The following is a 15542-nucleotide window of genomic DNA, read 5'->3' as shown; positions in this document are numbered from 1 at the left end:
GACACTGGACACATGAAAAACAGCAATTTATTACATGCTAAATACACACAGACATGTACAATACATTGTAGCTCGAGTTTTCCTGTCTTGCCCATAGTCAGGACAAATCTGTCACCTGCCAGTCCCACAGCTGCTCAGACCCAACCAAGTAAACACAGAGACTCATATTGCTTACAAAAAGTATGGCTGTGGCAGGCTTCTTGTTAACTGCTCTTATAGCTTAAATTAATCCATTTCCATAAATCTATACCTTGCCACATGGCTTGTGGCTTACCAGCATCTTCACATGCTGCTTGTCATGGCGGCGGCTGGCAGTGTCTCCTCCCACCTTCCTGTTCTCTCCATTCTCCTCTCTGTTAGTCCTGCCTATACTTCCTGCCTGGCCACTGGCCAATCAGTGTTTTATTTATTGACTAATCAGAGCATTTGACATACAGACCATCCCACAGCAATATATTTTGTTGATTTCAAAGGGTAAGAATTAGACTATTGTGTACTTAATATTCTTTTTAAGTGTGTATTTTAAGACTGTAGAGATTTTTGTTATTTAAAAATGTGAGGGGAGAAGGTTTAAGCATTAAAGTTGACCTTGGTGCAAAGCTATGCACTCTACCACAGTGTGTGTGCTGAATACACCGTAAAGCCGCAGGCAAGCTTTCTGTGTTCTTATATTTTATTTTTTTGGTCCCCTGTCTTTATTCTCCTCTGTTTAATATGTAAATGATTGTATCATTAAGCTTAAATGAAGCAACATATAAAATGCCTTCTACTGTGCTATGCACAGAATAACCTCTTATAATAAAAATGCAAGAGATATCAAGAAGATACAGATAAAAGGAAGTAATATTTAAGCTACAGGAATTAAAGAATTACTGCATAAAACCAGGGATAAATTTTAAAAAAATGATGGTTTTATGTGTTATAGTAAATATCGCTTCAGTGCTTGGTGCAAGGTAACCAGATCCCAGACTTAGCTACCAGCCTCTGTTCTTTACACTGGAGATACAATTCTTAGGAAAATACACACTGCCACCATTAAAGATGTATTTTTGGGGAGGGGCAGAGTGGAAGCTTAATGTTGAGAAAGCCAAAATAGCTGCTGTCAATGAATTGTCCAGCAGAATACTCCTACCTATGTTTCTCCACCCCAAGATTGTTAGAAAAATCTTGTGTGTTTAACATGTGTGTGTGTGTGTGTGTGTTGTGTGTGTGTGTGTGTGTGTGTGTATGCCGTATATACTAAATATACATATAATTTTCATGAACATGGTTACAGGAGCAGCATAAATAGCTAGTACTGGCTGGCTCACGATTCCGCAAATACCTTAATGTATTTGAAATGTAGTTCTCATGAAGAAAGTGTTAACTGCAAGTAATCTTAGGCCACACTAAATTTAATTGCAATCCTATTCCTCACTCACATTTAAAAGGAAATTTAAACCAATGCAGATGGTAGATTAAGGGATAAATTTGCCCTTTCTATGCTTTTTTTTTTATTCTTAATGTTCCAGGTGGAATCAGTGAAGATGTTCTATAATTCATGAATTTAAAATAAGGCAAGCATTTAGCTCAAGATTAACATTGGAGTAGGTGGGATAAGCTCCACCTTAGCCATTTTTGTACCGTGTATCTATTTTATACTACTCAGAGAACAGTGCAAGTGTTATCTTGCTAACTACAGTGATACTTCTTTTAAAAAATATGTTTTGAGCTTACTTTTGTCATCAGAAACCTCATACCTAGAGGCGGACTTTTTGAAAGGGATATAGGGAAATTCCAGCATTTCCATACCCGTGGGGTATGTGGTATCTAGTATATTATATTTGAACAAATTCTCAATCCTGTCTTAGACATAGAATTGAATGGCAGAAATGGCAGGTACTGCTCTCGTGTTCTCTCTCTCTCTCTCTCTCTCTCTCTCTCTCTCTCTCTCTCTCTCTCTCTCTGTCTCTCTCTGTCTCTCTCTCTGTCTCTCTCTCTCTCTCTCTCTCTCTCTCTCTCTCTCTTTTCTGTACTTTTTTATTATATTTTTTGCAGTGTATAATGGGCTCCTAAAACACTCCTGGCACTTCTCAACTTCTGGCACTTCTCAACAGAAGCTAAGCATTTCATTTTATGTATTGAGAACCTGAAGTTTCAGTACATGGTTGAAGTGATCAGGTCTCCTTTTCATTTCAGAGGGATAAATGTGAACTTATTGTATGTTTTTCAGATTGTCTATGACATTACTTCATAGCTTTTTCTCTTTAATTTTGTTTGGAACAAGGAAGTTACTTTTCAATATCCATTGATAACATGGTCAGACATTTGCTCTTTAGATGAAGCAGCTATTCTCAATATGGTCTTTTGGAGGACTTAACACTAGAGATATAACAGAACGATATCCTGAAGTTTCCTTTTCCACTTCATCTGTATGGGAATTTCAAGGAACAGTCAGCTATCCAAACACTGTGCCAACTAGAACACAGACACAAAGCAACTATTTTTCACTTTCATTCAATCTCCACTTCATTCATCATTTTTCACTCAACTTAGTTTGAAAGAAGTTATTTCCTTTCCAAGTGTTTTTTTTTTTCATTGTAGTATTTATAGACTATAGTTTATAGCAGAATTGTGCCTCGCAGCATGGTGGTGAGAAATCTCATGAAATCATGCATGCAGATACTAAGTTCAGAACTTAGTATATTGGTTCCTACTATTGTCTGCCTCTTAGTAGCTAACAATAACTTGGAGTTTCAGAAAAGACTAAGGCTGGGTATCTCCCACAGCAACTAGTATGTAATTGGTCTAGGTAGTGTCCTGGACTTTGGGAGCTGAACAAGTCTTATAGGTAATTAGAATGTTTGTAGGAATTTGTGAATCATTGCATTAGCTCCTGGCAGATGCTCGTTATATTAGCTCTTCCTCTTTCCAGGTGTAGTTTGATGAAAAAAGTGGTGCTTTGACATCGTGAGCTAATTTTGAGACACTAAACGAATATTAAACATTATTATACATGCCACACAAGGAAAAATTTTTGTTTGTTTTAAGAGAGCACAATTTTGTAAAGGTATAGTCAAACATTGTATAGCTTATACTTCTAATAATCATTTTCTACAATGAAATTTTTGAAGAGCACATCACGAATGTAACAGTCACAGGCAGTTCAAGAGTTGACTTTGCACAATGTCAATAAGTAAAAAGCTGTGCTGAAGCATTTGCTAATGATTTGCAAGTCAGCAAGGGCTGCCAGCAGCTGCTTTATAGGTGGAGGAAAATTGCACATAGTGTTTACCCTTGGGGGATATTTTCTAATTCATTTCCTGTTGCAAATGTGAAACTCCCCATTAGACTTACAAAATGTAGTATTTCATATTAGGAACATAAAATTGATACGGATTAAACTTAGAAAAAAAAAAACATGGATTCACTTGGTTAGTATGGATAATCAATAAGAACTCTGGGAGGAACTGGGGCTCCATCTCTTCTTGAGGGGTTAATGATTATTAACAGTGGCTGAGGAAGAGATGCCACTTTCTCTAATAATGCATTAATTAGATGGTTAGAAAAAAAAAGGGTTCAAAGAGCAATTAAAGGGATACCAGATGGTCATAGGGAATGGATATAATTTCAATACATTCTTCATATGAAACTGTCAAAATAAAGAGAAATACACAGATATTTAATAACAGTGATTTTCAAATGTAAACAAAATGAAACTGAAGGCAGATGGTAGATAAAGAGGTCATCTTACATAATTTCCTCACTGCTTAAGTTAGGAACTCCTACAATGATATTCTTAGCTCTTTTATAGACATAAGAAAATCTAGGAGCCAATCCCACAATGTCATGTTTGTTCTTCACAGGGCTTTGATTGTGTGATGCTTACATCCCTCCTGAAGAATGAATTGCATTATATGGTGATGCATAATGATTAAAGTCTGTATTTATTTAGATTGGAGGAAAAAATTTCACTTATGTGGTGGCAAAGAAAGAAATGTAAAGGTAAGTGAAGATGGAGTCTATATCTGAAAAGATCACAAGAGAAGAGAGGAAGAGAGCAGAGCAAGTCTGAGCACAACTTCCAGATGAAAGGGGGACACAGAGTTCAGAGGGAAGGATGTTAAGTACTGTGGTATGAAGGCCCATCTATGTTTGTCCAGTGTCTTTACTTAGAGCAGAAATAAAGTCTCTGTAGTACTTTTACAACCTTAGCACTGTGCCACTGTTTCTGCCAGTGAGACAAACAGCTAGCTGAGACTCCCATTATGAGAGCTGGGCAGTCTACCATGAACACTGAAGTTCAAAAAATGGTACTCCCAGGCTTTTGAGAAATGTGTTCCTGAGCTGAAAAGGGGGGAAAGATTTCTATAAGGAATTACACATCCAAGAGCAGAAAAGGGATGAAGAATTACAAGTTGCCTACAGAAAACTCTGAAAGATGAGTGAGGTACCAGTCAGAGAGAAAGATGCTTAGGTTGGTAAGTGTGGGGAAAGGTTAAAGATATTGTTCATGAGCTAAAAGTATTCATTTTATTTTCAGAATATCTATACTATCTTTCAATTTTTATATCCTTGAATATTTAGATTTCTTCAGTTCACTTTATTTTCAAATCGTATTTTGAAGCAATAGAAGTTATTATTATTTTTATAATGAATGAAGGTATTGAGTCATAATAGTGATAGTCATTAAAAATTGGTACATCTGGGACTGAGAAGATCACTAAGTAAGACAAATGTTTGCTATGTAAAAAGTCAAGCTTGGTTCTCCTGAACTTTTGTGTAAAGATGTGTCTTAATGTTAACAGTGTGCAGGTCTGTAACAGTCGAGTTAGGTAAAACAGAGGAAGGGTTGGAAGGGTAGGACAGGGAGGAAGAGGGGAGAGGGCCAGAGGAAGGGAAGGAGAGAGGAAGAGGGAGAGAAAGGGAGAGAGAGGGAGAAAAAGGGAGAGAGAGAGAGAGAGAGAGAGAGAGAGAGAGAGAGAGAGAGAGAGAGAGATTGATCCAAGTGTCTTGCTGAACACAAGTCTAGCCAAAACAGTGATATCCAGTTTAAATAAGAGATACTTACTAAAAATGAGGTGAGATCTTGAGAGAACTTTCTTTATTCATGTTGTCATATCTATTGGTCTATTGGTGTAGTCTTTGTATGTCCTATGATAGCTGATGGGAGCAGCAACCTTATTCTGTCTAGAAGACACTAACTACCACATAGAAGGTTTCCCAGATCTCTGGTTCTAAACAATCTTTCTTCCTCCACTCCCTTAATGTTCCTTGAGCCTTAGGTGAGGGTTTTGCTATAGATACCCCATTTATGGCAGGACTTCTCATGACCACCTATTTTCCACATTTGATCGATGGTGATTTCTCTAATAATTCTTTATCTCCTGCAAAAGAAGCTTCTTTGATGAATGAAGAGCTGTGAGAGAACCATTTTATCCCTTCCTTCTTTCTTTCTCTTTCTTTCTTTCTTTCTTTCCTTCTTTCTTTCTTTCTTTCTTTCTTTCTTTCTTTCTTTCTTTCTTTCTTCATTCTTCTCCTCCTCTTCCTCCTCCTTCTCCTCCTCCTTCTTTGTCAAAGACAGACTCCTAAGTGGTCAGCTCCAAACACATAAAAATAAGGACAAAACTAATTTGACTTTCTCTCTCTCTCTCTCTCTCTCTCTCTCTCTCTCTCTCTCTCTCTCTCTCTTCATAAATATATGAAGAGATCATCATGAATTTGAGAGGGGTCAGATTGGGGTACATAGGAGGAGTTAGAGAAGGAAAACAGGAGTGGAGAGGGTGAAATACAGTGCACTTACATGTGAAATCCTGAAGTTAAAATATAAGATAAATTAGATAAGCAATAAGGTGCAGAGTAAGAGTGTAAGACATGTAATACTGAAATTTGGCTTCCTCATATGCACTCACATATGAGCCCAATGCATATATACACATACATACAAGCACACACATACAAACTTGATAAAAGAGTCAGGGTTATTGAATATTACTCTAAGCCCAGTGGCTAACATTCTTTAAGATAGCCATATCATTTCTTAATGACAGGTAGTATAGATATTTTATGAAGGACTAAGATAATAATGCCTTAAAACAGTTCATATGGATGTTGTTTTTGTACAATTTATTCAGAATGAAGTTTTATTCACCCTGTTAAGGTCTTTTTAAAAAAATATAAATCTAATCATTCATTCAAATAAATTGTGCTCTGGTGGAAAGTTGAGAAATTATGTTGTTTCTACTGTTGCTAAAAGGTCCCTCAAAATTATTATCTAAATAAACCATATCCTACAGTGTAGGTAATAGCCTGATATGGCAATTGAGTTTTTGAAAAGTATTCAGTGTGATCTAGGTGTGTTACAATATAAATTAATGTGCAGCCAGAATTTTGTGCACACTTTGCATAGTCATGTCTTCAATGTTCAGCACCAATAGTTAAATAAATTGAACCCTGCACTGTGTTTTGATGTCTTAGTATTAAAAATAGAAAGTATACCACTGCCATTTACTTTATGTTGACTATATTTTAAGATGATAATATTTTGGATATGTTGAGCCAATTATAGCACTAGAGTTGGTATCTTGTCTCTTTTCCAATTTCAACTTTCTTACCAAAATACTATAAATTGAATCCATGGTTTATAGTATATGTCTATACTAGAACATTGACTCATACAAAAGTATCAAAAAGTAGAAATCAGTTTGCTTTATAAAATTGCTTAAAATTAAAAGTAAACCAAATGATCTTGTGAATAACTTTGAAAATATTACACCATCATCCACTTAAATAAAAATAATGTTTTATATTTATAATGAAGGTCTATGATAAAGAAAACGCTGTTTCAAGATAATACATAAGTATAAAGATACTTTTTAAAGAAAAAAAGTATTTTGATGAAATAGTTCTGGCAAATGAACACATGAACATATAGTTCAGACAAGGGTACAAGGAGTTACTGATCTAGTTATGCCCAGGGACATGTGAGGCAAGTAAAATGCTCTTAAAGCAGTTACTGGCAAAGTGCCTGGAAAATTCAGTTTCCAAGTGCTCAGAGTGAGAACTTTTCTTTGCTGCATCATATAGAATAACCAGTGGTGGAAAAATACATGGTCTCAAACCACTCTAAAGTCCTAAGTCACTGTACTAGATACACATTTAACCAGGACCTTGATTGAGACAGAAGTATACAGGTCTGTGCTTCTTAGTTTTGTTTTTTGACAGAAACTAGAGACACCTGGGAAGAGGAATCTCAATTAAGAAAATACCTCCATTGAACTGGTTCATAGATATGTCTTTGGGGTATTTTCTTGATTAATGACTGATGTGAGAGGTTCTAGCCCACTGTGGGCCATGCCACCCCTGTGCAGGTATTCCTGAATCATGTAAGAAAGCAGTGTGAATAATCCACAGGGAGCAAGTCAGTAAGCAGTATTCCTACACAGCCTCTGCTTCAATTCCTGCCTCCAGGTTCCTGCCTTAAATACCTGCCCTGACTTCCCTTCATGACTGATCACGATCAGGACATGTATGTTGAAAATAACCCCACGTTTCTTTTGTTCATGTTCTTTTTCACAGCAATAGAAAGGACACTGCTATTGTCTAAAATCGTTTTATAATTGGAGCACCAGTCATTAGAATCTGTTAGATAAGATAATCTTGTTGTGTTGTAGAAAGTTCAGCATATCAGGCTGTGGACACAGATTCATGGTAGAGTGATTCCCTGCTACCTGCTCTGCCTGGGTCATGTCCCCAGTACCACACAGACACAAAAAAAGATGCAACACATATCTATAAAATCAACCAATTTGAATCCCTATGCAGAAGAAAAAAATGGATCAGTAACCTCATTTGTAACTTTTACCCAGTATGGTATAACATGAACCAAATAAACCTTGTGAGTCAAAGCAAAAATAATAGACAAATATAAAATAATGATTTTACAGTAAGGGGGCAGGGCAGTGAAAGACACTGGTTCCTGTGGGACTGAAGGATTAATAGATACATCTTTGGTTAATGTTCTTTGGTTCCCTGAGGAAGCTCCAGAGCTGTGGAGTAGTACAGAGAGTAGAGAGACCAGGCAGGTTCCTGGGGTTGAGGAGCTGCAATCTAAGGGAAGAAAAACTATTTTGAATTTATATGATATAGTCTTAGAGAGAAGCCTACCCACAGAGAAACCTAGGGATACCCCTCCATGTGCAGTTTAATTGATGGATATTTGTAAATAAATTAAAAAAGAGGAAGTCCCAGAACAATGACAGGTAATAACATCTAATATTTGTACAGGGCTAAGAGTTGTTGCTACTTCTTTCCATCTGCCAAATGGATAAAATCATGATTTTCCCCCCTTTGGGTAGAGTACACAGAAAGTTCTTGTTTGAATGATAAGGAATAATTATCTCTTTGGGCCTTCCTTCACTTTCATCAAACAAAGCATGGCTCAAACGGATCAACACTTTCTTTTAGGTTCGTTATTTGTTAGGTAAAACAATTAGCATTCATATTTGAAAGCTGGAACGAATTAGCATGTGTGTAAACATAATAAGGACATTGGGTGTAGAAGGGAATACATATCTATAGTAATGAATGAGAGTGGAAATAATGACCAAATGAGTGCATATGCAAAATACTTCGTTATTTTGTAAATTTCCCTAAAACAGTATTGGCTGTTCAAAGGCCATTATTAGCAATGGTCTGTGGAGAGTATGGTATATATAAAAGAAAATGTATGACAATAGTACAAAGATTAGTGGTGGATATGTAGACACATACTGTTTTTAGCCTCTTAAACTACATGAAAAGTGAAATTATATTCCTTTAATCTAGAATGTGATAATTTAATGATGATTACTATGAATCCTACTGCTGCTGTGAAGACAATATAGAGATTTGCAGCAAGCAAGATGATGAAGAGGATGAGCCAGAATGATAAATAATTGTAAGTTAACCATGGGTAGAACAGAAAGAGAAAACAGGAGAGTAAGGAACAGGTGGACCACACATCAACAAGATGACACATAAAAACTTAATCACATTGGTAATCACCTGGAATTTAGTCTCGAATGAACAGATGAATGGGCAGGACTTACCATTCTTGCCTAAACAGTATTTAAACTGTGCTGCCTAAAGAAACTCACTTTGAGGGAGAAGAGAGAGGAGTGGAAATTACATAATTATATTTCAATAAAGTAAAATTAACAAAAAGTTTAAAAAAGATGAACACGAAAAGAGCTGAAGGTAGAATATATAATAAAATATTTTGGTCATAAAACGAGTTAGATTAATTAGGAAAAGAAAAGGGAAGAGAAATGTCACAATTCCTTAGATTTATCAAGACTGAAGACGGAAATATTATAACAGAATTGACAGACAAGAGTAATTGAATATTTTGAATAGTTTTATGCTAATGTTTTCCAATAACTAATGTGAAATGAAGAAAATTGTAAAAGAAAAATTCAATTTTACTTAATTTCACTGAGTGACATTTTCATGTATTTTAGGAAGAAATGATACCAGTTCTGTATAAGAGCTTCATAAATATTTTAAAGGGAGAAAATAGAGTTTCTTTTATAAAGCTAAGATACAAATACCAGAAATGAAAAAAATTATAGTTCAATATGCCTCATGAACATAGACACAGAATCCACATTATTTTTTTTTTTTCAAAATGGAAAATCCATAATGGCTGAGTGGAATGTATCCCAGGAATACAAGATTGGGCTACCACTTTAAATTTATCAGTACAGTTTGTTGTGTTGGCAAAATAAACATTACAAACTGTCTGATAAACAAACAAGAAAGCATTTGACCGGTATTCTCATCTGAGAAAACCCCTCCTTGTAGTGGATACATGGATATCTTCAAATAATATAGAATGACTCAGACACATGCCAAACAGGAGCCTGGTAAAACAGGAAAGCCTATGTGGGTCCCTTAATGGGACAGATAGCAAACACATTAGTTGTTATTACTTCTTGGTGTCTAGTAGAGATTGTCTTTTGTCAGTACAATGATGGGAAATCATAGAAGTCATCTTATAAATAGAAGACAATAAGCTAAAATGACTATGTATATAGATAATCAGATAGATACAAAGTGGTACCAGAACTAACAATATTCATATTCAAGATGAAGGATTGATATACAAAATCAATTTTATTTCTCAAATAAAATAGCATCCAGCAGTGAGAGATCTACTATTTTTTAGAGAATCAAAAAATACTGCAATGAATAAATCTTATAGAATGTAAAAAGGATGTAATCTTTTCTATAGGAAATGAAAGTTTATATCTAATGAAAGTATATATCTCTACTGTTAGCATGACTGTTCTATTCAATTGATTTATTGTTTTAGAACAATGACAGTCAATATATCATCAGATAGAATTGTTAGAAATTAGCAAACTAAATTTATATGAAAATAGACAAAAACTATAATAGAAAAAGTTACATTGAGATGGAAAAAACAAGAAAGTTATCAGATTTCAAGCCTCAACAGATTATTATTATTAATTCAGTGCAGTATTAGCAAAAGAGAGAAAAGTTTGTTAAGAAAACATAACACAGTCCTGAAATTGGAGAATCCATGATATGTGGATTCCTTACTTTCAGCTCAGAGGCAAAGATGATTATGAAGAAGGCGATCCATTTCAAGGACTGATACAAATAAATGAGCCAAATCATCCTTCATTCCAAACAAAATACACTTGCCATGGAACATCAGTCCTAATGCAAATCTAACATTGTAAAGATGCTGAACAAAAGCAAAGATTAAAGCTTTATTTATTTATTTATTTATTTATTTATTTATTTATTTTATTTTTGGTTTTTTAATACAGGGTTTCTCTGTGTAGCTTTGCGCCTTTTCCTGGAACTCACTTGGTAGCCCAGGCTGGCCTTGAACTCACAGAGATCCACCTGGCTCTGCCTCCCGAGTGCTGGGATTAAAGGTGTGTGCCACCACTGCCTGGCGCTTGATTAAAGCTTTATTAAGCAAACAAACATGAATATTCAAAGCATAATAAACCTTAGGACAAATTTGATAGAATTTCTGTTTCTTTATTGACAGGATTATGGAAGACAAAAAGAAAACCTAGTGTAAGTGAAAAATATTTGCAAATTATGTATTAAATAAACTAAAATGACTGACTGTAAAGTGTTTAAAAAGGTGTTCGAGGAACAGACACTCTCATGGGAGATGAAAATGTACAGCTATTAATTTGTAATACCTTTTGGCAAATTCATAATATTGAAACGCACACACAATATATATGCAGTCCACATTTTTTTTCAGCAAAAGTACCTGTTAATATAATGACTTTCCTGTATTTTAAATCTATAATTAAATTGAATGGAATGAGCATGCTAACAGTACAGATTATATCATATATTTTCATTATAAAGATAATTTTTATTTCCTTTGGAAAAATTTACATTTTTTCTATCTTCTATAAGATTTATTCAACATAAAATTTTTGATTCTCTGAAGATTTTCTATAGAACGTAGACTATATTTTATATATCTATTGACTCATTTAACTTGCCATTTATATTTTTAATATCCTTAGTGAATGTAATATAATATTCTCAACCCCTGTAGTCTGTTATCTCCTGTAAAATCAATATTTAATGGCATGTTAACTGAAGTAATCAGTTTAGGTGTATTTCCATAGTTTATATAAAATTCTTAACAAATCCTTTTTTTAAAATCAGGATGTCTGCCTATAAATCTAAGTTAGAAGCTGACATAAAATGCTGAGATTCTCAATGTTCCCAGAAGATCTATTCAGGTGATTTCAATCAATCTGTCACAAAAATAAAAATATAAATTACAATTATGTTGTGCACTATATGTTTGATAGGATCAAGATGAAATACTACAAATCACTGGAATATATTGAAAGCAAGAGACATATGGAGCACAAATTCTGAGAATAATTCATCCTTTGGAGGTAGATAATAATTTTAACCAGCCTGTGGAGACTTGTGGATTTGTGTATTTTATTCTTATGCTTATAATAAAGCCTCATCTGAATTAGACTCTGTTGTACTTGAATTAAGGTCTATACAAGATGGGTACAATGTAATGCATAATCATTTCATTACAAATCTTCCTGGATATTTTCATAATTGGAAATAATCTACTGGTAGAGAGTTATTTGAAGGGACTGGCTAGCCCCAGCAAACATAAGCAACCTCCTTGAAGTTGCTTGGTTGTTTGCTGTGAGCATACAAAGTTAAGTTATGAATAATTTGTAATCATCATTTCAAGTTGGTCTTGACTATTTTGTTTGAAGTCCAGGGAATTCATGTCTATTAAGATTGGACAGGGTTAATTTCCTTATGATGTTTCAGATATTAATTGAATAGTAACATAAATCAGAAAATGACTCCATTCTGAAAGTGGCCCAAAGACTAGACCTACTATAAGGGCATTTAAAGCAGGAGATTAAAAGTGTGACAAAGTTATGATTAACATCTGACAGGAAAAAAATACAACATGGCAGGGAAATTAGGGAAGAACACAGTATCCAGAGGCAACAGAAGGTGTGCTGGAGAGAGCAGTGAGAGGAAGGGGATTAAAAACATGTCCTGGTGTCCGAGATGGAGGAAAAGAACGTTCTGCGTGGGAAAGTCCTCCACAAGTAAGACCACAAGTAAGGCTCATTTCTTGTCTTGGGAGGAAGGCAGAGTACTGTGGCCCTGAAGCCTGGAAAATAACTGGGGGGAGTTGAACAGAAGCAAATGATAAGTGGTGAAACCACTGATAACATGTTAAATCAGGCTAGTGGGAGAGATGGACAACAGGAGTAGGGGTTGGATTAGAAATAAACCTGATACCATACTGTATGAGAGCAGATTGGAGAAAGTGAGACTTTTTGTTCACAGAGAAGATTTTTCCAAGTGTTTGATATTTTTAAGGAGCTTTTGGGTAGGAAAATGAAATGACTTACATATGTTAAACTTTGAGAATTATAAAATGTGATGTCAACTAGGTCTCTGGATAGTACAGATAGAGACAGAATTCCTGTACCTTGTAGCTGGAGTTTTCTTGCTCCTGCCTGGCACAGGTCAGGAAAAATGTCTCTCACCTGCCAGTCCCGCAGCCACTCAGACCCAACCAAGTAAACACACAGAGACTTATATTGCTTACAAACTGTATGGCTGTGGCAGGCTTCTTGCTAACTGTTTTTATATCTTAAATTAACTCATTTGTATTAGTCTATATGTTGCCATGTGGCACATGGCTTACTGGTACCTTACAGCTTGCTTTTCATAGTGGCAGCTGGCAGCATCTCTCTGCCTCAGCCTTCCACTTCCCAGAATTCTCCTCTCCATGTCCTGCCTATACTTCCTGCCTGGCTACTGGCCAATCAGTGTTTTATTTATTAACCAGTCAGAGCAACACATTTAACATACAGAACATCCCACAGCAGTACCTTATTTACTCAATCATAATTGCACAGAGGGGTGCAGACAAATCAACTAAGAAGAAAATGATATTGAAAATGACAAAAAATGTGGAAAGTGATAACCTCTGAGTTTGGGGAAGAATCATAAGAGAAAAAGGCTCAGTGGCTTGGTACTAAAGATTGTAACTAGAGACTACACAATATTCATCAAGAGTGTTGCTTTTGACTAGAGTAGTGTCCATTACATATAAACCAAATCTTTAATATTTGTGAAGTGAGTAAATATATCTGAGATCAGAATGACATTTTTGAATATACTTTCATCTAGTGTTGACATTAGCTGTAGTTTAAAGGCATTGTCTCTTCATCTCTGTTTGTTAGCCATTTTCTTTCCTTCAGTTCCAATACAAAAATGCTGTCTTATTGGACAACACATTGCTTTTATAATGTTTGTAGAATGAAGAAACAAAACAATGCCAAAGCCCATTGTAAGAAGTCACATCTACATTTGTACCATGCTTACTATATTCATTTCTTTTCTCTATTTTGGTGCCTTTAAGTTAATTAATCAGTAACAGCATTATAGATTGTATACCTTAGAGATCAAATATCTTTCCCATTGCTTTGGGGGACCAGATTTTGGGTACATCATTGTGGAAAAAATCTCAAAAAATGAAATTCATAATAAGGTCAAGTTATAATACCTGGCTTCTTGAATTTGAGCAACTGTGACCACAGACTAATGTCTTCAAAGGATCACCTCATAAATGTAGATGATCCAGACAGGCTGTTATTTCTATATTCCAAATAACAAATGTGGTGAATTTTGGTTTACACCTGTATTGTTTCAAGAAGAATGAGCAAAAGTGAGTCTGCTCTTGGGTATACTAGACATAAGATGTAATAAGTCAGTGACCCCAGCAATGTATACTCCCTTATGAGATGTGAGTGGCCTTAGTGTTACAAACCTCATTTAGTTTGAGAGATACTGAATAAATGAGAATTATTAGAGGGATGGCATGGCTTTCTATCTCACTTTTATATCAGTAGCAGATGTTGTGGTATCTCACAAATCCTCCTAGAGGAATCAATACAAGTTCTTCAAAGCTAGGAATTACTAAAGCCTAACAGCCCCTACCTTAGCCTTCTAGAGATCTGACCTGGACTTCAGGGAGCTGCTTTACTTGGAAGCAGTGCATACCCAATATCTCCCAAAAGTAGGATCATGAAGGGTCATTTTTTTTCTTTAATTTTTCTTTATTAAGAATTTTTCTACTCACTCCACATATTATCCACAGATCCTCCCTGCTCCCTCCTCCCACCCCCCAGCCCTCTTTCCCAAGCCACCTTGCATCCCCACACCCCCTAAATCGAGGTCTCCCATGGGGAGTAAGCAGGGCCCTGCACACTGAGTCTAGGCAGGTCCAAGCCCCTTCCCACTGCACCAAGGCTGTGCAAGGTGTCACACCACAGGCACCGGGTTCCAAAAGCCTGCCCATAGACCAGGGACAGATCCCGATCCCCCTGCCTGGGTGCCCCCTAAACAGTTCGAGCCAAACAACCATCTTCTGTATCCAGAGAGCCTAGTCCAGTCCATGGGAGCTCCACAGCCACCAGTCCACAGTTCATGGGCTTCCACTTGTGTGGCCGGTCATCCCATCATGATCTCGACGTCCCTCACCTGCAGTATCTCATCAATTGGATTCCCAGAGCTTAGCCTGGTGCCTGGCCGTGGATCTCTGTATCTGCCTCCACCAGTCACTGGACAAAGGCTCTATGATGACAGCTTGGTTATTTGCTAGGCTGGTCACCAGAGTAGACCAGTTCAGGTACCCTCTGGACCACTGCCAGTAGACCAAGGTGGGGTCAACCTTGTGGATTCATGAGAGCCTCCCCAGCACCCTGCCTCTTCCTATTCCCATGATATCCTCATCTATCATTGTATCTTCCTCCCTGCCCTCCCACTCTGTCCCTGTTCCAGCTTGACCCTCCCATTTCCCTATGTTCTCATCCCTCACTCCTTGCCCTCTGCCATCCCCCACACACATACCCAGTCCACTCATGTAGATCTCATCCACTTCTCCTTCACTGGGTCATCCATGTGTCCCTCCTAGGGTCTTTCCCTGGTAACTAGCCTCTCTGGAGTTGTGG

The 15542-nt window shown here is 36.4% G+C and overlaps 1 protein-coding gene and 1 long non-coding RNA gene across 4 annotated transcripts in view; both read left to right on the top strand.

Moving 5' to 3' along the window:
• The window catches only part of Sgcz (sarcoglycan zeta), a 1053795-nt gene that overhangs the window by 251318 nt on the left and 786935 nt on the right, over positions 1 to 15542 (top strand). The window lies entirely within an intron of this gene.
• On the top strand, positions 4920 to 13131 carry LOC114695159. Of its 3 annotated transcripts, none has more exons than XR_003734816.1 (3): positions 4920 to 8917; positions 11841 to 11930; positions 12465 to 13131. It is a non-coding gene; the product is annotated as an uncharacterized LOC114695159 (long non-coding RNA). The 3 variants fall into 3 exon arrangements; XR_003734815.1 differs by lacking the exon at positions 12465 to 13131 and adding an exon at positions 11048 to 11076 and having other exon boundaries at positions 11841 to 11931; XR_005093045.1 differs by lacking the exon at positions 12465 to 13131 and having other exon boundaries at positions 11841 to 11931.

The sequence above is a fragment of the Peromyscus leucopus genome, chromosome 17, assembly GCF_004664715.2.
Source record: "Peromyscus leucopus breed LL Stock chromosome 17, UCI_PerLeu_2.1, whole genome shotgun sequence".
NCBI classification, from domain to species: domain Eukaryota; kingdom Metazoa; phylum Chordata; class Mammalia; order Rodentia; family Cricetidae; genus Peromyscus; species Peromyscus leucopus.
Note: the sequence above shows the minus strand (reverse complement) of the source record. Positions and strands in the feature narration are given on the sequence as shown.